Below are 22,334 nucleotides of genomic sequence, written 5' to 3'. Positions count from 1 at the left end.
TATTTGGGCACTTCCTGTTCAATGGGGGTCAGGACAACCCCTAGGGCCCATGACTTACATACCATTTGATGCCCCTTAACACAAAGAACAAGAATATAAGTAGTTTGGGGTTGGGGATCTCATAGGAATTTAATGAGATATTTAAATTAGGGCACTTCCTGTCTCAGGGGTAGACGGAACCACCCCCATATGGCCATAACCTATATACCATATGATGCCCCATTACACAAGGAACAAGAATGTATATGGTAAATTAGGGGTGAGGAGTCACGGTTTTTTAAATATTAAGTAATTTCCCAAACCTGGGGGTTGGGGAATATATATAGTCCCCAGAGATCATATCTATAATGTACCATGTATTGACCATAATTAACACTCAATATATTTAGCATTTGAAAAATCCATGTCAATATCTGTAACGGTTTTCAAGTGATAACCATTTACAATATAGTGTATAATTTTTCCCTACGGATTCAGTGTTAGACCCCACCCCTATTTGACCCCCCAAAACTATGGTTGCCCAACCCCAATTTAAAAACAATAAATTTAAAATTTAAAACAGGGTATGCAGGCCTATCATATTCTAGATCTAGAGTTGTGTACAACTCTGTTCAGCCATCTCTGAGAAACACGATGGACAAGTTCAGAGGCAAGAAGGAAGAAAAAGAAGAAACCGCTTTCAAAAACAATGTCTCCAAACTTCTTCTGGGAGACTTAATTACAAAAGGTACAATGTAAACAATTGTTTTTATATTCATACAGAAGGAGAGTTTATAAATACTCCCTCTTCGGTTACATGTGTAGAATGGCCTACACTTGAGTAAAATTTGGCCTACCCAGAAAGTTGGAATTTCCTATCCTGTTGACAATTTATAGGCTTAAGTTAATTACTGAGATAAGAATTATAAATTAATACTTTTAAAACAGTTTTTATCAATTTAATCATTAAATTTATAAATCTGCAGTGAAGTTGCTCTCTGGTTTTATGAAATAACATTATAAAAGAAACCTGACAAATTATAAACCCATTTTTTTTTTTAAAAAATATGTTTCTTTCAAATGTAGTAATTACATGTAAACAAATGTAGTTATCATAGTATCAACCTTAAAAACCCAAGTGTATGTATCCTATGCAAAAGTGATATTTAAGATGTTTTTTCATTAGTTAAAAAATCATCTCCCTTCTTTCATTACGTATACATGTTTGATATGTAAAGGTACACTTGACCTTCAAATAACATCACGGTAGCTACTATAATTACGGTACTACTATTGAAACAAACAAGAATCAACATATTTTTACCCCTTTATTGTATATATGCGTCAAAAATATACATGTAAACATGTAAAAATTGAACATTTTTCATGAAATTCTTATCCATCTCCAGCTACCCTGGTGTGTTTGAATTTTATTTAAATTAAAGGTAGGCATATCATACTTGCAGGTCCTACTGTTTATCAAAAGGAGACTAGAAACCAGAATAGATAAGATATTCACTAAATATGATTGTTAACTTCCATTTTCATATTGGAAACAAAAAAAAAACCACACATGCAGGATGGCATTGTCTAGTTGTGAATAAAAATGCAACAAATCATCCAATTTACCAAAAAAGAGCAATTTCTTAGCATCAGTGATGATTATTTCAAATATGTGTAAGAAATGACCCAAGAAAATTGCTACAAGTTTCATAATATTAGGTAAAATATTCCAAACTATAAATGCTTTTTCTGACAATCAAAATACGGGGAGTGTAATTCATGTAATAGTTTTTCTAAGTGATTTGATGCTTTTATCATGGTAATATTATGTAGATGTATGTAGTACTGAATAAGGTTTCTTATTCAAGGAGGTTGAACAACAATTGATGTCTAAAAGATTAAGTTAATATGTTTTACTAAAGGAGAGCCCCATGAATCTGTGTTAAATAGAGGAGTGGGGAAATGGTAGGTTCACTTAAATGGCTATATTTTTCTTCAATCTTAATGGAATTGGCAATATGATGCATATTTTTTCTCAGAATTGCATAAGCTTTCTAATTTCATCTTTTCATAGAAATTTAGTGTAAATTAAAGAGATCAAGTCAGACAGTTTTGGATAATAATGGGAGTAACTCCCTCCTAAATTAATATTTAAAAAAAAAAATAAAATATGTTTAAAGATATTAATTGTTCCTCTTGAGTTGGGAATTGTAACTCGTCATTTTTAAAAAAGTGTTCATCCCACGGGTACTTAATTAATACTAAGGAAGTTTTCATCCCATGCTTTTCCTTTATGAAAGGAGTCATTGTCCCATGCCTGTTAAATGAACTGGGTCCCATCATTGTGATAAATTTAAGGTTCTCAAAAATTATAGCTCATACAGCCTCAAAATATTAGATTTGCTGATCTGACTTATATTGGATTCATTATTATATGATTGACATTTATTAGTCAAGATTGTTTTAAAATATTTTAACTGAATGGCGGATCAGAGGCTAGAACCCATTAATTTCTTAAATAACATTTATTTATCATGCAGTTGTATTAGGTTGGTCTCGGTGGTACTTTTATGGATATTGTGAGGTTATACTACAAACACTTAATTGTTTTATTTAATAGTTATGTTACATATTAAATTTTTCCTAATACTCTACTCAGTGAGCTCTGAATACATATATGTATTTTTAACCAGTGAACCCTAATGTTCAACAACTCTCTCTCTCTCTCTCTCTCTCTCTCTCTCTCTCTCCTAATGAATGATTTTGGTTTGTTTCAAAGTTAATTATGAACATGATTATATATACCGGGTATGTTCTCTTTCTCTTTCTCTCTCTCTCTCTGAAAATTTTTGGCCTTAGGTTTTAAATTGGTATATGATATGTTCTTAATTTAGGAGTATTTAATGTGGATATCCATTTGCCATCTTAGTTCATGTTCTCTCTCTCTCTCTGAAAATTTTTGGCCATAGGTTTTAAAGGATTAATTCTGATTTCTAACTTGCAGTTACCTACATGTAGTACTTAATTATTTCTGATCGACTTCTTCTATTCATTGACAAGATGTTTTAATTAGTAACTAAAAGCCTTGTATTTATGTTACTCATAAATATTTACTGAAGTTGTTGTCTTTCTGGGCAGTCATATGGTATATCATGTACATGAATATTGTTGTTTGACAATACACGTATTAAAATGTACATGTAGTTGTGTGACAAGGACTATTCATAAAAGCACAGTGTATATTCTAGATGATGTAGATATACTGGCAGCCTATGAAAATATGCCCCATGTACTTCATGTATATATATATTAACTCATTTTATTAGCAAACAGCAGTTAGAACATGAACTAAGATGGCAAATGGATATCCACATTAAATACTCCTAAATTAAGAACATACAAACTATCAAAGGAAAAATTTTGCCTAGAAAATAACATCTCAATGAACATTCCTAAACATATTGTTAGCCAGATCAACAATGGCACAGTTTCAGTGTGGGGTATACTACCCCTGAAAATAGAGACTGCACAATTTCAGGGAGAACTTGTCTAGACTGAGTGCACATGAAAACTCTGTAGACGAAATACATGTAGAGGACACATTTTAATTTCTTCTATAATGAACTTAGATTACAATCTCAGAAGAAAACTATATCAAAGTGTTATTTTTCCAAATAATCTCTCTAATTTCTTTAGTTTCGGAATTCAAACTCTCATTTGTAAATTTCCAAGACAAGCTGCAAATTTTATTCATTCTGCATTTTAATTAAGACAAATTAAGTTCTTGCCCATGCATAAAATCATAACTTAGTGTCAACAGTGACTTATCATAGGACCAATGGGCAGGTGTTTGATGTATGTAATTGTATACTACTCAGTTGTAAAAGATACACATATGTCACAATAATAAATGATTTACTTACTTACATATAACTTAAATCATTCAACGGACTTATATAAATTTGAATTAGTTTGGTAAGACTATCTTAGATGTCCAGTTCATTCAATGAAGTTATTCAAGGTTTTACAATCATCATATGGTATATGATATATTACCCCCCCCCCCCCCCCCCCCCCCCCCCCCCGAATGAGAGAATGCAACAGCTAGTGCACAGTCTATAATAGACATGATGCCAGACTATATAATGTTTTTTAAAATGTTGCCAATTGTACTAATGACAAAATTGAAATATGGTTCTGTTCATATAACTTATAAATATTTCCTTAAAATGAAAACAATTAATACAAGTATAGTAACAGAACTGTATTTTTAAAAACTTTATCAATATAGATCAATGCATATAGTTTTGTGAATGCAATGATTTGTATAACATTGACTATATATGATAATCTACTCTTTCAACATTTTATTACTTGCACATTCATTTCATTTATAATATCTTTTTTAATAACTTTTAAATATTGTGTTGATGTCAATTACAAATAAACTTTACATGTACAAGCTGTGTACATGTAGCATCAAAAGTCTTTGTTGAGTTCATTAAGAATTCCTCATAGGTCAACTGACCAAGGAGACACATTCTGTGTATACCTAATTACTATCCTATTGTCCTAAAGCATCTACCAATTCACATGGCAGTATCTACAGGTGTCAGTCTGTGTATATTAATTAGCACCCCATTGTTCTACAAAGAATGGAGATATACACGTGTAAGACACGTGCGAGCAGATACCAGATTGAACAGAAACACGTGACACAGGTGAACTCGCTCTAGGCTAAAATTGGATGAAGAAAATAAATAAGAACACACATGTACTTACTGCTCATGATAGCAAAATTATTCCCCTCGTTTTTCTTCACTCCACTTCCGAGTTTTGGAAACTGTGAACCAGTTTATCAAGTTGCATGATAAAATGGAAATTTGGCACATACATGTACAAGGAGTGAATTGTGAATTTTTATATTAATTTTGGATTGTTTTTCAACCATTTTAATTAACTAAGGTTCTGCGTTCTTATTTTTTTTTTTACTGGAAGTTCAGAAGCGAGAAATTTTTGCCGAGCACTTATCATTAAGGTCTTCCGTCTCTACGAAATCAAACACGGTTTTTATTTCGTGAATGTAAACATTATTAACCAATTTTGTTAACTTTAATCGTTACTATCAATATTAATGAATTATTTAATTAATTAATCAGATAGCTTTTGGCATAAGATATTTACGTGGATCAATGCGACATATTTCAATGGTAGTTGTCTTGCCAGTGAGACACCATGCAACGTCCCTGGTTTTGCTAATCCCATTACAATGCCATCCCGAAACGAAGATTATTATATTCACATTTTGCCAATCAATACAAGTGTGTGTAAGTTTTAAAACACTGTTAATTATCGGGCTTGTTATTAAACGGGATGTCACAAATTTGGGCTGATCATTTCAATTAAATTATTTCGTGTAAATCCAAGTTAAATGCAATACATGCATGATTTTGAGATCATTTTCAAGAATAAACAAGTGCTTCGGCTATAATGAAAAAATATCATTGGTTTCTAATAAGAACGTACAAATGATCACGAATTTCAAAGCTAATGCTAAGCTGAGTATCAAACCAGCAGTGACAAAACGCGTATCATTGACCGGTGTCGTATAATTTAAGGTCCGGTCCGTAAAATGGTCCGGCCGGACCTTTAATGTTAGCATTTAAGGTCCGGCTTTCCCCTATAAGAAAAGGTCCTACCCGTAGTCACTTATTGCAATTTATCTCAGAGTTATTATTCTTTTTGCTCATGTGCATTTACATGTATCTAAAATATGTCTTTGTTTATATAAACCACTCGGCCATTAGCGTATGGTACATCACAGTATAGCCGTATCACTAAATTATGTTGTGGAATATTAAATATTGATAGCGGATTAGATTTTGACAAATTGTTTGCGAATCGGAGTAAAAAAAATAAAAACATGAGTATTTTTACAATAATTTGAACACACTATTTACACGTAGTCCCGTTGTTTTTAAATCTCTTCCGGTGTATATATACGGATTAGCAGAGGATTTCACGACACGTACACACGGGTAAATGAAGCCCTGCAGGCATTCACACCTTACCTAATCAGAATAAACCCCTAATCTGAGAGAGAAAAAAGGCTCCACTGTAGTGTTCTGCACAAACAATATTGTCTTTTTTTCTCGTGCTTTGTTTAATTTTCAATAGATCAGGAACGTTTGATAATATACTAACAATTCATACGTCTTTAGGTAGAGTCCATCATTATTTTAGGTGATTACGAAAAGGTCGCACATGTGCATTACCTGGCTCCGGGATCATGAAACTGTCTTAAATTTTAAGTCAGACTTAAGTCAATGAATTTGCACTTAAATTTTAAGATTGTTCTTTAAGTGGATCACAAAAAAATGACTTAGGGTTAAGTCTGAAATATTGTCTTAAATCTTAAGACTGCTATTAGGCAGACTTAAGTTTATAGATTCTTATTATGTAAGTTCAAAATGGCGACACTCGTTGGATTTTTTAAGAAGAAATGATCAGCAAAGAATGTTGCTCCCTCGTCCTCGGGTTTTCTATTTATAGTCTAGGTTTTTCCCCTTTGTGCACTTGCTATTCAAGTTATTTCCCTTTGTTAAAGTGAAAGTGTGTAAACACGTCTGTATAATGAATGATATGTTATCCAGTAAGAAACTATGCTAATATTTGTGTGAAGCATCTTTTAAATATAATTTTTTAAACTTTGTGATATATGATAATGTTTACGATGCAGCCGATAGGAATCTTCAAAAGAAGAAGAGTTCCACTTTTAACAAATTCTGTCGAAAAATCGCGCGAGTTACTATGGAGTTTAGCTAAGACAAATCTTAGCTAAGTTTTTTCTTAGATCGTTTTGTGATCCACTTAAGTAAGCAATCTTAACTAAGTCTAAATCTTAGATTTAAGACAAAATTCTAACTTAAATTTAAGACAGTTTCATGATCCCGGAGCCAGGACAGAGGGTATACATTCACAATATACTTAGTAGTGTATACGTAACTGTGTTAACTATAAGGGCGTTAAAAGACAAAAGAAATTAATTAGATGATACATGTACAATGTACTTATAATTAAAAAGCATCTTTTGACTGACTGAAGGTAAGATGTTTAAAAAAGGATTAAAAGTCTGATAATTTGTTAAGTTATAATCTCTCTCTCTCTCTCTCTCTCTCTCTCTCTCTCTCTCTCTCTCTCTCTTAAGGTTTCAAAAAAAGATAGAAGGTATATTATTTGTGATAAAAGTGCTATGATACCGAGCGTTTTGATGCAGAAATATATATGTAAACTGTCTAGCAATTATCTTCAGATTGCTGTCTGAGCGCCATTAAGGCACCATTTTAATTTGTTTTACTACTTTACATTTCAAAGCCTCACAAAATTAGATGCATTTCTTTACATAAAAAATTAAAGAATGATTTAGTTTAAAGGGAAAAGTGGAGAAAAATTATGACATTCTTTGATCGGAGCTAGTGATCAAAGAAAAAAAAAATTATCAGTCAAATAATCTCTTCATCATTCGAGCTTAACGTTAAATGAGACATGAATAACATTCGGAGACATTTACACTTTTCAGATCACCAAATACACAACACTGTGGGATTGATACGAGGGTTGCTCCAAACACTGGCGTCGGAAGCAAATTGAAAGTGGGGGGGCTAGACTAATCCTCAGAAATATTGAGAAAAAAGTAATTCCCAAAATCATGGAAATCCTAATCCGTGGGGGGGAGGGGGGGGGGGGGTGTACCTATACTTCCAATAGGAATTAAAAAAAAATTGCCCAGTTTTTTTTCCCAAAATCATGAAATTCCTATTCCGTGGGGGGGGGGGGGGGGGGAGTATGCTTCTGAATCCAACTTCTCAATCTTTCAAGGTAAATTTAGGAACAATAATCTTTCCTGCAAGAAAAAGTGGGGGGGGGGGGGGGGCTGAACCCTCTATCATGCTATGTTTCTAATGGTTATGTATAACTTTGCAAAAAAAGTGGGGGGGCTAAGCCCCCCCCCTAGCCCCCCGGTTCCGACGCCTATGCCAAAAGTAGTGTCACAGTTGCAATAAAATTATGAAAACTCGCTGTAATGACAAAATTTAAAGTGTATTATATTTACATATATTTCTTTAGATCTGAAAATTTTAGTGCAAAACGATATTTGTTTCCGAAGACAACGTATATAGAGCGTTAAGTAAGGACAGTCGCCGCACGCCTGCGACGTTGTTTATGTATTTTTATCTGTAAAATCCAGTCGTCCCGGGTACCAAACACAATTCTATGTTCTATTATTGTAATTTTCAATAGAATTTTCCAGATTCTTTTTAAAATATTACACAGTGTTGAAATGGCAAATACTTGAAAAGTGCATTTCTTCTGTTGAGATATTTCAGATCTTATTGAGATGTAAATTTTCTGAGTTTGTCCGGGCTTGATCTCAATAAAGTCTAGTGACTGAACAACCAATCATTGCAATAAAAATAGACCTTAACATGTAAATGTGCAGAATAGATACATTGTATCAGTTATAAGTCCATAACTTCAGTAGTCGCCGAAGGTGACACCAAAAATCGGCTTTTTTTAATGAAAAATTCTATCTATATTAGATCCTTTCGAATGAAATATACGTTATCCTCATTTGAGATATTTCAGATATCTATTTGATTTGTTTCTTTTCTGATTTTGTACGCGCGATATATCAAAAACAGTAAGTGATTGAGCAACCAATCTTTGCTTTATGATAGACCTTTTCATGAATATGTGCAGAATACGTATCAATAACTTGTCTGTCAGTTCTGGTCGTAACCAGAAGCAAGCAAAATTGTACTTTTTGCTTTTATAATTTTCGATAGAATTTTCCGGACTTTTTTTTCAGCGCATTATTGTAATGGTAAATACATGAGTATTGCTTTTTTCTACTGAGGTATCTCAGATATTTTAAGAATCTTTTCTGATTTTGTCTGTGCAAGACTCAATAACGGAAAGTGATTGAGTAACCAAGATTTGCTATATGATAGACCTAAACATGTAGATGTGCAGCAATGGTATCAATGATTTATCCGGCATGACCAGTCGTCACCGGAACCAAACAAAATTGTATTTTTTAAAACTGTTTAATTAATGATAGTATATATTTTAGATTTTTTTCAAAAAATCAACCCAGGATTAAAATCTCATGGTAAATCATCGAGATGATTACCGTATTGCGTTTCTTATGTTGAGATATATCGGATATATCATTTAGATGTCTCTTTTTTTGTTATTTTCATGTTTTATTTGAAATGTCAGAGTATCAACAGAGGAACACGTTTTCTTTTTTTATTATGGTTTTCCGCTTTGCAATTGCAAATGCAACGAAGTGTTTAATGACAACTTTTGTAGTTTAGAGTTGAGGGTTTTAAAATTCGTGTATGGAAGACCTATTCGTTGCTCGCAACGAGATCGCATCTAGTTATATTTACTTTTCAGTTATAGAAGTGGGGTCCATTGCATGTACATGCATTGTATCCCCAAAAATACAGAAAAATTAGTGTTATCTAATTTAAAATATTTGTAACTAAGTTTCCACAGACTTTTTTTTTAAATTGTGACAAACCCCTGGAATTAATTTTCAAAAGATTGTCCGTCTCCTTGAAATAATCTCAAAATAAGGTAAATTTGTGTGACGGTTTTGATTTTCATCTAATGACCTTTTTATCTTTTTTATAATGGAGGGGCCGGCAAGAAATGCATGTTATGATATTTGTGAAAAGAAAATTAATGATACACGTATATGTGAGTGTAGAAGATTAGACAATTAGATAATTAAGGGGTCATCTAAGGGGCACAGGTATAGAGTATACCTATGTTCACCTGAAAAGTACTAGAGTTGATTATTAATTATTACTTTCGTCATATGTTGAATTCATTTTATTTCATTATAAAAAGTTAAAAGGAATGAACACGATTTCTAAAACTAAAATGTCACTCTCCTTGTTAAGGTAGAATAACACACCTGGAAAAAGTCACTCGAATTAAAAGGAATTTTTTTGATAATGAAAGATATAATGATAAATAAACTGTATGAATGTCAAATAAGCGAAAAAATTGCAGTTTGGGGATAAAAAATGAATATATAAAATAATTATTCCAGTAAGTAACAACAAAAAAAACCTCTGCGGGATTCAAACTCGGGATATACGGATCACAAGTCCGACACTTTATCCACTCGGCCATTGATTAAGTTACATGTTTCAGTCCATAAAATCGTTTTGATAAAACGAAATGTCGTTTCGATCAGCGGTCAGCCATTTTGTGATGATGTGTTATTCCACCTTAAGAGCATTATATGTTAAATTAAGTTATTGACTTATTAATCATATAGTATACGCTACATACAAAAAAATAGATACTTACTCCAAAATTTCCTAAATGTTTATATTAGATGCAAACAATTTTTTATAAGAAAGATTAGATAAAAATATGAAATTACTTAATTGAAAAACTTAGAATATTTTCAAAATTAGGGATATCGTTTTTATTTTGCTCATATGAATGAAATGTATTCTATCCTTAATTATCATGATGATAAAATTATAAAAAATAAAACAAAGATAAAATTTAAAACAAACGACAAGCAAAACAAATGGTTTGCCTCAAATCCTAATGTAAGAGAGAGAAATGCATTGAATTCCCTTGAGAAGATATTTCTTTTAACAACAATAATTTATAAGATCTATTTATGGTTTATATGTTTACATAGCAAAGATCTATTACATATAAGATCTATTTATACTTGTATATCTTAACTTCCCTCTCAATTTTCTTTGACAATATTAAAATGAAAACTAATGTTTAGGGGATATCTGAGTGATTCGAGACAGTTAGTGCAATTTACATGTACAAATATTTTAAAAAAAATTAACTAGCTAGTATTTTTTTCTGTACATATGTCAAATTCCGTATGTTATTCTTTTTAAAGGGGCATGGTCACGATTTTGGTCAAAAATTAATTTTCAGATTTTAATGTATACAATACTTCATTAAGGCAATTTTGATAGGTAGCCAAAATTCGAGTGTCATTCGTTAAGTTATCAGCGATTTACTGAGCTTACAATTCTTTGCTATGTAAACAAATATTTTGTTTACATTTTTAATGTCGAAGACCTAAAATGAATGTGTTAAATATTAGAAACTTTTTTTGTTAAAATGAATATTAAGAAGATAGAATAAGCCATACTTATCCCGTAAAGTTGCTCTTTAGTGCTGAAATTAATCAAATATTACACATGAATATTTAGTTAAGAAGAGAGACACATCATCATGATGGAAATACCAGGAGAGAGAGAGAGAGAGAGAGAGAGAGAGAGAGAGAGAGAGAGAGAGAGAGAGAGAGAGAGAGAGAGAGAGAGAGAGAGAGCATATAATGTAATGGTTCGGGCTGGGTGGTTGAGTTGATTATGGGTGTTGATTCTAATATGTTACATCTAATATGTTAATCAAAGTAACAGAAATTATAAAAATACATGTATACATGGATAATTAAAATGAAAAATTGATTAATATTATTCACATTGGGACTTAAAATTGAATTAAAATTAAAACTCTCGAAATCGAAAAGATAGAAATGAAATGTATACCCCGGACCTTTTATGTTAGGCGGACCTCTTCTTATACGGGCCGGACCCTTTTATAGCAAAGGCGGACCTTAAATGTTAAAATTAAAGGTCCGGCCGGACCCTTTTACGGGACGGACCTTTAATTATACGACACCGGACGGACCCCCTTTTGAAAATTTAAATTTACATAAAGAAATATCGAAAGTATGCCTCTGACCCCCTGGCAAACTAAAATGTCACTCCGAACCCCCCCCCCCCCCCCCCCAGGAAAAAAAGCTGGATCAGTGCATTCCATGTCCATAGCACCGGTGATATACATAAAAGTCCCTGGTAGTACTATAAAACATCAAAAAGTAATTATTCAAATTTTGAATAAAGAACCATAACAAGGGGTGAAATACTTTATATCATTAAGAATATATTATTCCGAAGAAAAAATTTGCTTCACTTTCATTGAATTTCAGTTTATTTCCTTTTTAATAAGATAGCCTTACCTTATATATAAAATAAAAGCACGAGCAACTAAAGCGCGAGTGGCGCAGTGGCTGCGCGGAGGGCGTTGTAAGTAGCACTATTGTACTAGCGTGGGATCAAGCTAAGCAAGTTGAGAGAAAACAAAAATCTAGACAAAATCCACTGACTTGTGTGCTGTGTACACAATGACCTTCTCGATATACATGTACATACAAAACGACATGTTTACAAAATATACACAGATATACAAAGCAAATATATAGGAATTGGTGAGTAATATATTTACTAATTGAGCACCACAAATAAAGCTCTATGAAATGGAGTAATTACGGTATGAATGCTAGCAGTTTGATAGTAGTGAAAATTATTTGTTCTACTTACATAATATAACTATAATTAAGGCGACATATTTAACATTATTTTATTTTTTGCTTATTCATGCGGAAGAGAGGTTACGAGATCAACAGGAAGAAAATTACCTTAAAAAGCTTTACAAAATAAATTCGTTTTTGCAGTCAAAAATTAAAAAAATTGATATAGCTATGATGTTTTGACGTATCCAGTTATTTTAAGTATTGTAGATTTAGAAATTTGTATCCGAAATAATGTTGTTCCAATCAAGTTTCTTTTTAAAGGATTTTGGCTATTCTTGTCGCCTTTTTTACCGATGATTACGATATCTTAAACGCTTGCATGGGCAGACTGATGTTCATTATTCAGTTATTGATTACATAATTTCCCTTCACACACGAATGACCCGAGACGATGGCATAGGTAAACAAACGAAGCTACTGCTCCAGTGTGTGTCTGGGGTATGTATACACATACACAATCAAGTAATAATGAAGTAATAATTTCGGAAGTAATTACGTCCCTGGTCTTAATTTCTTGTCCAATAAAGATCACCTTTCTTTCGAGCGCTATAGTCAGCAATTTAACTCCAAATAGCTTAATTAAATTGTTACACTGACACCTTATCATTATTAAAACTGAAAGAAACTCTTGACAAAGGATGTAAATAAGTGTAAAATAAAATTCCATTATCGTATTTTCAAAGAAGTTACTAGACAAATTTCATCATGCGGCCATCTGTTTCACCTTGATCCGTTAATAATCCCTCGATTGTTTGTTAAAATGTGCATGCTATTTTGATTGTTATTAGTCCGAAATCAATATTAAAATGAATAATCGGGCAATATTGATGTAATTGCGGACAGGTAGCATTGTTTTTTATCCCCCCCCCTCCCAATTAAAAAACGATGCTACCTGCCTGAAATTACATCTCAGACTCATCCAAAAAATCTTGAGCAAGCAAAAAAAAAAAGTTAAAGGGGAAATTGAAAATCTTCTATATCCTCATCTGTGGGGAAGGGCAAGAGCTGGCGTGGTATATATCTGTAACTTCAATTTCACTCTTAATTTCCTTAATTAATACTTACATACTCCCCATGATACATGATAATTCAATTTTTTATATGTAAACATGGTAAATGCAAGCCCCCCCCCCCCTGACCAATGCTTTGTGCCTCAATTTTATGTCTCATACGAGGAATAGAACCCCACGTTACCTTTTACAAAACATATTTATTAATATCATCATTAATGTCATGAAAAAACATCCGAAAAATGTTCAAAAAATAGGTTTCTTATAACAATAGTGCCTTGATTGATTGTCAATTTGCTACATAGAATACACATGTGATGCAAAATGTGTCACACATTTGACTAAATTCATGAAGCAAACGTTAACAAGTTTCCGAATTCGGCATTTTTGTTCGATAAAATATTGGTTTAAACTCAAACAACAGTATATTTAGTCATTCAGTGGTGATAAGGAAATTTAAAAAAAAGATGTTCATATATCGAAAATTTTTCGATATATGAACATCTTTTTTCAAAAAGCGATGCAAGAAAACAAACAGTTTTCATACGATATTCTTGTTTCTCATATTATAGTAGACCCCGTGACGCCACAGTTCATCCCGCGCCAAATCGGCTTGATTAAAAATCGTTCTGAAGGTGTGAAATCGGGTTTTCCCCAAATATCTCGAAAAGTACTTATGCGACCGCAGTAAAATTTTCAGGATGTTTTTACACATAGATCTCCATTATATCAAAAATTGACCGCACTATACATGTAGGTAGTCTAGATACCGTTTGTCCCTGGTATACCTTAAAGCAGTACTTAAGCAAGCAAATAATGAGAGAGAGAAAGAGAGAGAGAGAGAGAGATTTCAAAAAATGAAACATTTGGTAAATGATTAATTCATATATAATTTCTTTTATAGGGAAATAATATTGTAACCATTTATCTAGCGCTTCCAAAATGAGAGCGCAGCATTGTAATAATACTACAGTTTAAGCTACTTATACATTTATGTTGATATGTACATGATTATATTGTCTTAATATGTCCACTCACTTACTGCACATTGCACATTTGTATATAATATGTATTTTAATTGGTATTCCGATGAGTTGTAAAGCTCAAGGATAATAAATTGAATTGAATTGAACGGTAAATTAAATTTTGAACAAAAATTTCACTTTTGTGTTAACCTAGAACCGTACATCTCGGATTTAATTACAGGTAACAAGTCTTAAACAGTCGGGGATATAATTACATGTATATACAATACGAACCACCGAGGGGTAAGAATATTAATCAAGGTGACAGTCTGGCAATTTACGGGTTGATGTTTGCAACATTGCCACCGTTGGTCTTCTGTACTATGTATGTGCATGTATTTTTAAAATACACTTATTTGATCTACTGTTACTTACACGTATGCAGGTAATATACACAAGTACAGAAACTCGCTCAAGCTGAGCTCGGTGCAACCAACCTATAGAAAATGACTACATGAGAAATATGAGAAGTTTATGAGCATTAGAAATGAAAAAACGTCATCATTGGGTAAACATTTGGTTGCTTACAATCTGCATAAGGTATTTTTTGAGCGTTGCATTAGTACTGCACAACAACAAAGGTCATTCTTATCAGCTGAAGTAAAGAACTGCACCTGTTAGACGCTCACCATCTATACATCATTGTGCCAAATATTCATTTTCGGGATGGATTTTTTATACACTGATTTTAGGTGGGAAGCGCCTATGGTAATTACCAGAAAGAGCTATAGAATATGTAATGAAATTATAAGTTCCTAAGAGATAGATAACAAGAAAGTATAATTAGATGGATTAAAAATGAAGAACCAAATAATAACTATTTATTGAGGATTAGAATCATAGAATCATTAGAATTATAGCAAATATGCACCTACAGTATTTTGGAAAATCAACACAATACATTCTCACATGTCTTCAAAAGATTAATATCAGATGAAAACATGAAATGTTTGTTCAGATGTTGATCCAATCAATTACTATGAGACATAATTTAATGTTATGTGCAAATTAAGGTGAAATAACAAAAGAAAATAATTTATTATGAGAAATCATGAGAAAAATATCTGTGATATATGGGAAAATTTATCCTATGTGAAAAATCATGGGATATATCCCATTTTCTTTATTATGTGGGATTTTTTGTCCTATATGGGAGAATTAATCCCATCTTTTAACAATGGTGGGATTTTTTCTCCCACATGGGACAATTTATCCCACAGTACTTTTTCTCCCATGGGATTTTGGTGGGGTTTGAGATGGGATGAAAAATCCCACCAAAATCCCATGGGATTTTGATATTTGAGAGACAATTATAAGAAAACTAGAGCAATGTGTACATTCATGCTGACATGATAGGATCAAAGTAAAATGTCCCACCAAGATATATAAACAAAAGTAAGCTATGTCCAACGGAAAGGGTAGCTAAAAGCCCGGACTATGTCATGTCCGGACTTAAATGTCGCACTGTTATATGAACATCGTTCAGTAACAAAAATAACAATCTGGTTGCTCCAAAAACATTTATACATGTATCTTTTTAATTGAAATTTGTCTTATCATTGAACGCGTATTAAACATTATTATTATTATATTTTGGGTACAAATTATAAGTTCGACCTTTCAATAAAATGCAAAGAATCCTTTTTATTCCTTTGAATTGTATTAAGTCCTTAGAATAAAGGCCAACAAAAAAGACCCCCCCCCCCCAAAAAAAAAAAAAAAACAACCCAAAAAATTAAAAATCCTGATTTGAAGGTTAATTAATTATTGCTGTTGATTGAGGGTTGAAAAGTGCCAGTCAGGTAGTTCAGGAAAAAGTATTTAAAATGAAAGGCTGAAATAGAAATACATTAAACAAATGCAATGAAGAAGAAAAGTTTAGTATTTAGATATGTATCTTTCCATATGAAATTTTTAATTACACATCGAATTTTAACGTCCACTTGGTTGGAAGTTTGTATAAAAATTATAAGAGTTTCTCTGTCTTTTTCTTATAGACTTAATCAGTTTGATTTAAAAGATGATAGTTACGCAGTGTTCCTGTTATGTTTAATTTGACGTCCCGATTAGATTGTAATAGTTATTTGAAAAATTAAGGAGTATCTACAAGTATTGATGTCTGGCGAAACTTATATAAGACCAAGTGTTGTTTATTATATCAAATTACATGTGCATGTATTAAATAACATTATCATATATAGTATATAATAAATTGATTCGTCAAAAATACGTTATTATAACGATAATTGTTCTTTTTAAAATTAAGATTTAAAAAACAGTGTAGGAATAGTTGCTTTGAGTATAGACATAACAAACGTCTTTTAATACAGATTAAAAGTACTTTAATCATTCATCATCATAACATGTACCATTTTGTTGACATCGTTCCATTTTTGGGAGTTGATTTTAATCAACTCTCCTATGCAGTCACTCTGGCAAACCGAACGTGAAACAGTGTTTGGACCTAAGCACAAATTATCACCGCTGACACGTCTTAGTTCTTGAATATAATAGAAAAATTCGACGTAATGTATGCTGAAGCATTGTTTTTCAAGGAAACTTATCTATAAACATTTTGAAAATAGTAAGATTTTATATAATACAAACAATTTAGATATTTATGTAGTCTTATGTATCCCTACGCCAGAGTTTATATAGTCTCGTTCAACCAAAAGCTCGGCTGTCTCCGTACATCTCCGACAAACAGAGAGGCTCTCTTGCTTGTCGGAGATTAACAGAGACAGCTGAGCGTTTGGTTGAACGAGACTGGAGTTCAATATCAATAGTGCTTGGATCCATACAATTTTTAGAATTGTTTCGATTACTAATACATAGTTTGAAATCTATCTTTAAATATTACACAACACGATCCATATGGGGTTTCTCTAAATTCTTGTCTGATAGGTCTCATTAGAATTCATATTATAAAAAGTGCGTAATTTAAATACAGACTAGAAACTAATTGCCACGCAAGATAAGTTGATTTTAAAATATATGATAATCGATAAAATCAACTCCCGTCAGTACTTCAGTACTTTGATTTATATTCGTGTTGAATTTAGATCGATTTTATCTGGCCAGGGAAGTTCCTTTTAATTCAGAAGAGGAGAAACCTCCTTATCACCCACTTTACATCTTTAAACTTAAGATGAAATCAATTATAACAGGAAAGCTGCTTGACATCTTTTCAAATCAAGATTAAAAGTAAAAGAAAAAAAACCCCGAAGAAACCCTTCATCATCATGGTACATGATTGGTTTCTTCGAAAAGTTTAAATTTAAACTTTCCTTTTAAGAGGAGTTTTGTTTATTTTAAAGGGCGCACTGAGTTTTTGTGAAATGTTTGGGGTAAAAACTTTCTGCTATATGAGACACTTAAAATACATACAAACACTCAAAACACACATTGATTTTTCTGTTAGTTTTTCCTTCAGGGGGTTTTCTCTAATATATGTTGATTTGTGAAATACTTTAATTTATAAACGTAATTTGTCTAAATTCTATTCTCTCATTTAAGTTTCAGAATAGCATGAACACTGACATATTACTTAAGGTACATTGTAAATTATTTAGATAAATATTAAGAAGATCATACTGTATAAAACCATCACAATATTGCAGTTGTTTTTATTAAATATGTATTCATTTTCACATATTTTCACATATATTTCATACATTTTCACTTATTGTTATATACCTCAACTCGTTTTATAATTGTCCTATATCATGACAGAACTACAAACAGGAAAAGAGAGCTTTTTCTCATAGCATGTTGTGTTACAGCATATTGTAGCTACTTTAATATCAACAAAAATATTGCTTAATGTTTGTTGCATTAAGTTAGAACCGTACATCAATCACATCCCATGTGATACGAATTGAATTAGCACATTTCGTACCTTTTACCTGTACAGTATCTTTAATTGTAAATTTAACAACACATCGGATGATTAGTGCTTTACGCACGCAGTCGTATAAAAAAATATCGGTGTCCCGGTATGGTTTACCGTTTCGATCCACCAAATTTAATGTAAAGACAGACAAATCTAGATGTCAGCAGGAAAATTAAATTTGAAAAACAGCATAATACTGAATAAGAAACAATATGATGATGACATTTTTTATTAGGGCATTTAGGAATTCAGACACGTGATAGATCATGATCACGTTTTTTGATTGTCTCATTGTTAAAAATTTCCTTTAGCAACGGATTTGAATTGTTTCTATTTTAGTATTCTTAAAAAAATTGTATGTAGTAGAAAACGTATAATGTATTTGACATCCTATTGCGGCATTTTATTTATTATACAGATATGAAATGTTAGATAATTAACAAAAACGGTCAAACCTTTATATTATGCCGATGATTGCAGCTGGGTTTTTTAAAAACTAAAATCAAATGCATATTACTGGCAGTAGCTTATAAAAATTAAACAAATTTGGATTTAAAGCCAAATAAAATATTAAATGATCACAATTGTATATAATTTAGGTTAAATTCATACTATTAACTTTTTTCCCTAATCACCTAGTGATTTTTCTGATAGTTATGTAATCGGAATTTGTTAACTATTTCTCAATTATTCATAATTATAAATTATATATTTGAATTATAAATGTAGATTAAAGCTTGAATTGTTGTTCACCACCGTTTTATTTTGGTGCCATTGACCTTTTTTTATTTTCCTGTAGAATTAAGATCAAATTTACCAGGCGTAGTGAAGCTATTTCTAATTCAGAAGAGGAGATACTTCCTACTTGTTGAGAAACAAAACATCCGCTTTTATCCTTTAAATAACTGGAACACTTAAAAATTATTTGGACTTAAACAACTGTTAGAAAAGGAAATTTTCATTCTAAAAGGCATATCCGTCCATCTGTAAAGTGATTGTTATTTGTGGGGTAAACACTTCCTTTAAGGCGGGATACCAAAATACATATTACAAACAACCAACCAAACAGAAACATTGGTTTTTCTTAAAGGGGTTTTGTGGCCATCTTGTGGTTGTACAAATGTAAACGAAATGTTAACATTTCTTGAACCGACTAATTCATTCCAAAAACTGACCATATGCATAAGCAATTTCGCCACATATGATTCTCATATGTATTGCCTTTCATATGAGAATCCTTATATAATAATATGTGTATCATAGGCATATTGAATGATATGAGTATCATATGTGGCAGATCATATGAGAATCATATGAACACTCATATGTGGATCATATGATCAATATACATATGATTCACATATGAAAATTCTTTCATATGAGGATCATATTTATAACACAAATGTAATCATATGATAATCATATGAAAGAAATCTCTGTAAATAATTTCATATATTGTTTTTAGCGTTTATAAAAAGAAACTTCTTTAATTTGCATATTTTTAATATAATCAAAGTTAAACAACACGATTTCAAGTTTATTATACCTATAACGTTGTGTAAACCGCATTCAGGTTCTAATGTACAATAATGACACAGCTACATGTACTGCATGTGTGTTGGCAGACATGCGTGTTAAAAGAATTAATTTTAAAATATATGTTTACATTTACACATTTATCCTTTTTGAAATGAATAAGTAACCATGAGAAAACAATTAATTCATTCAAAAATAAAAATAAAAATAGAATCTCATTCCGGGAATTGAAGCAGAATCGGTTTAAAATTTGTTTTGTCACATACGTCACATTTTACGTCAGTAGAAGCGGAAGATGGCATGAGAGCGATTTTTAAAGTAGGTAAGATTGCCATTATCCTAACCAAAATCATTAACTTAAAGTTTATTTTGCATAACAGATTTATTCAATTTGGTCGTCATAAATTTCCTATTCACTCACCGTACCGATAATTTTATATGTATGTGAAAATATCGGTACGCATGTTGGGCCATAGGCGCGGCGTAATATAGTAGCATTATTAAGATGATTAATCTGATGTGCAATTCATATCTTTGATAGATGTATGTTACAGTTATCAGTTTATCTGTTAAGCTCTGAAAACATCAAAAGTGAAAGTTGAGAAAAAAACGATCAACTACCTAAGGAAAAATTCGGGTTAAAATGAAACAGAGCAACATGTACATGTAATACCATAACATTCTTCATGAATGAACATTTTTATTCATGTCGTCACTTCATTTGCCCGAAACCTTCTCTGAAATACTGTAATTGATGCATTTTAAAAAACGAAATGTTAAAATCCGAATTTTCCCGTTTAGCTACAATTATAGAATTGTTTGTGCTTAACACTTCATGTTTGTTTTGAAAGAAAACAAAGCAGAGAAAATCAGGAGTAATAAAGCCCAATTAAAGACGCACACAACACAACAGGCGATTGTTATGGACAGGAAAAAAAGCAAACCTCGCAGGATTGAATGATAATATGTAGGATAAACTGATTGGTCAACATAAATCATCCAAACGCATGCAGATATTGTATAGTCAGGTAAATATTCTGCCATGTAAATATGATATCTTTTGCAAGTATATTTATCGATTGATATTTTCCTTTATGAATTTATACTTCTTGTTTATAACTGGCATATATGACCAATGCAAAACGTTATAAGAATGGTCACTCAGTGACTCTCTTGGATATACTTATTGTTGGGCTTATTGAAATTTTATTTTTTAGAGTTTTTGATAGCTGAGTGCTCAGTATAAAGCATGTTTCAACTGAGTAAAACTGCACACAAAGATATATACACAAACTCTGGGTATCAAAGGATTTCAAAGGTAGCATATATGTCAACTTAATGATAACTGTAATTTGCATTAAAAGTTCATAACAATTTATTCATGCTAATTGAAAGCACCTTTTGTATTTCAAAGAACCAGTAACATTGTATTATATATCATGTGAATACTTTGAGGTGTTTAGAAAATATTATATGTGTTGTTATTTTTTAATTTACTTTTAACTGAAGAATAGTTATGTACCACTATGTTGAGTAATTGTTCAATTATCTATTTTAGTAAATTGTCAAAAAAGATAATGTGCACTACAATCTTAAGCCTAAGAGTGACTTATTCTGAGGGATTCATTGGTCCAGACTTTTGCTAAAGGTAAGTATTATATGGCTGCTATCAAACTTTTTTTCAGAGTTATTGAGATATTCAAGATCATGAGCACATGCAAAGGTCATTAAAAATAAACTAATAAAGTCTACTATCTTTCAGGTGAATTGTTTTATTCTCATTTATAATGAAGTTGATTTAAAGATGTATGGAATATTGTACATTAGTCTATAGTTTTTAAAATACTTCTTTTCATCATTTTAAAGGGACCATATATTTCAAAGAAAATTTAGTCTGCAACCAAGGAGATACTGAAGAATTACACTGAAATATTTATTCTAAGAAGATTCTGGCCATCATTCCATTTCAGGACCATGGACAGCAAGCAGATAAACAAGAAAACAGGTCTAAAAACGTGAAATTCTCCAGTTCTTAACAAGCGATAGACATTGATTTTACTAAATTTTCGTTTTGTAATATACACTTTAATGATTTTGGGTATATTTACTCATGATATGACTTTCATTGGTATACATGACAGTACTTATACATTTATGAAATCAAATGTCCAACAATTTGTATAATTCTTAAGAAGAATATATGTATCGACAAATGTTAATAACTTGTTTTTCTATATTCTTTGAATAATTTAATTATGTGCACTATGTATATAACCTATTTCTTTGTATAAAAAACAAGACATATTAGGAATAGATCTGTAGAATAATATGTTTATGTCTAAAAACTTTAGAAATACATTGATAGATTTTATCTAAAGCAGAAATACCCTATTTTCTGTCTGCACAAGTGTATATTTTCCTTTTGATAAATATGAAAAAACCACATATGT

The 22,334-nt window shown here is 31.5% G+C and overlaps 1 long non-coding RNA gene across 2 annotated transcripts; it reads left to right on the top strand.

The window, feature by feature from the left end:
• Positions 1-20,155: 20,155 nt before the first annotated feature.
• LOC128160526 (uncharacterized) lies at positions 20,156-22,106 on the top strand. 2 transcript variants are annotated; one of them, XR_008240298.1, is made up of 5 exons: positions 20,156-20,202; positions 20,736-20,912; positions 21,102-21,202; positions 21,443-21,532; positions 21,751-22,106. It is a non-coding gene; the product is annotated as an uncharacterized LOC128160526 (long non-coding RNA). The 2 variants fall into 2 exon arrangements; XR_008240299.1 differs by having other exon boundaries at positions 20,158-20,206.
• Positions 22,107-22,334: the final 228 nt, after the last annotated feature.

This window comes from Crassostrea angulata, chromosome 8 (assembly GCF_025612915.1).
Source record: "Crassostrea angulata isolate pt1a10 chromosome 8, ASM2561291v2, whole genome shotgun sequence".
Classification (NCBI taxonomy): Eukaryota; Metazoa; Mollusca; class Bivalvia; order Ostreida; family Ostreidae; genus Magallana; species Magallana angulata.
Note: the sequence above shows the minus strand (reverse complement) of the source record. Positions and strands in the feature narration are given on the sequence as shown.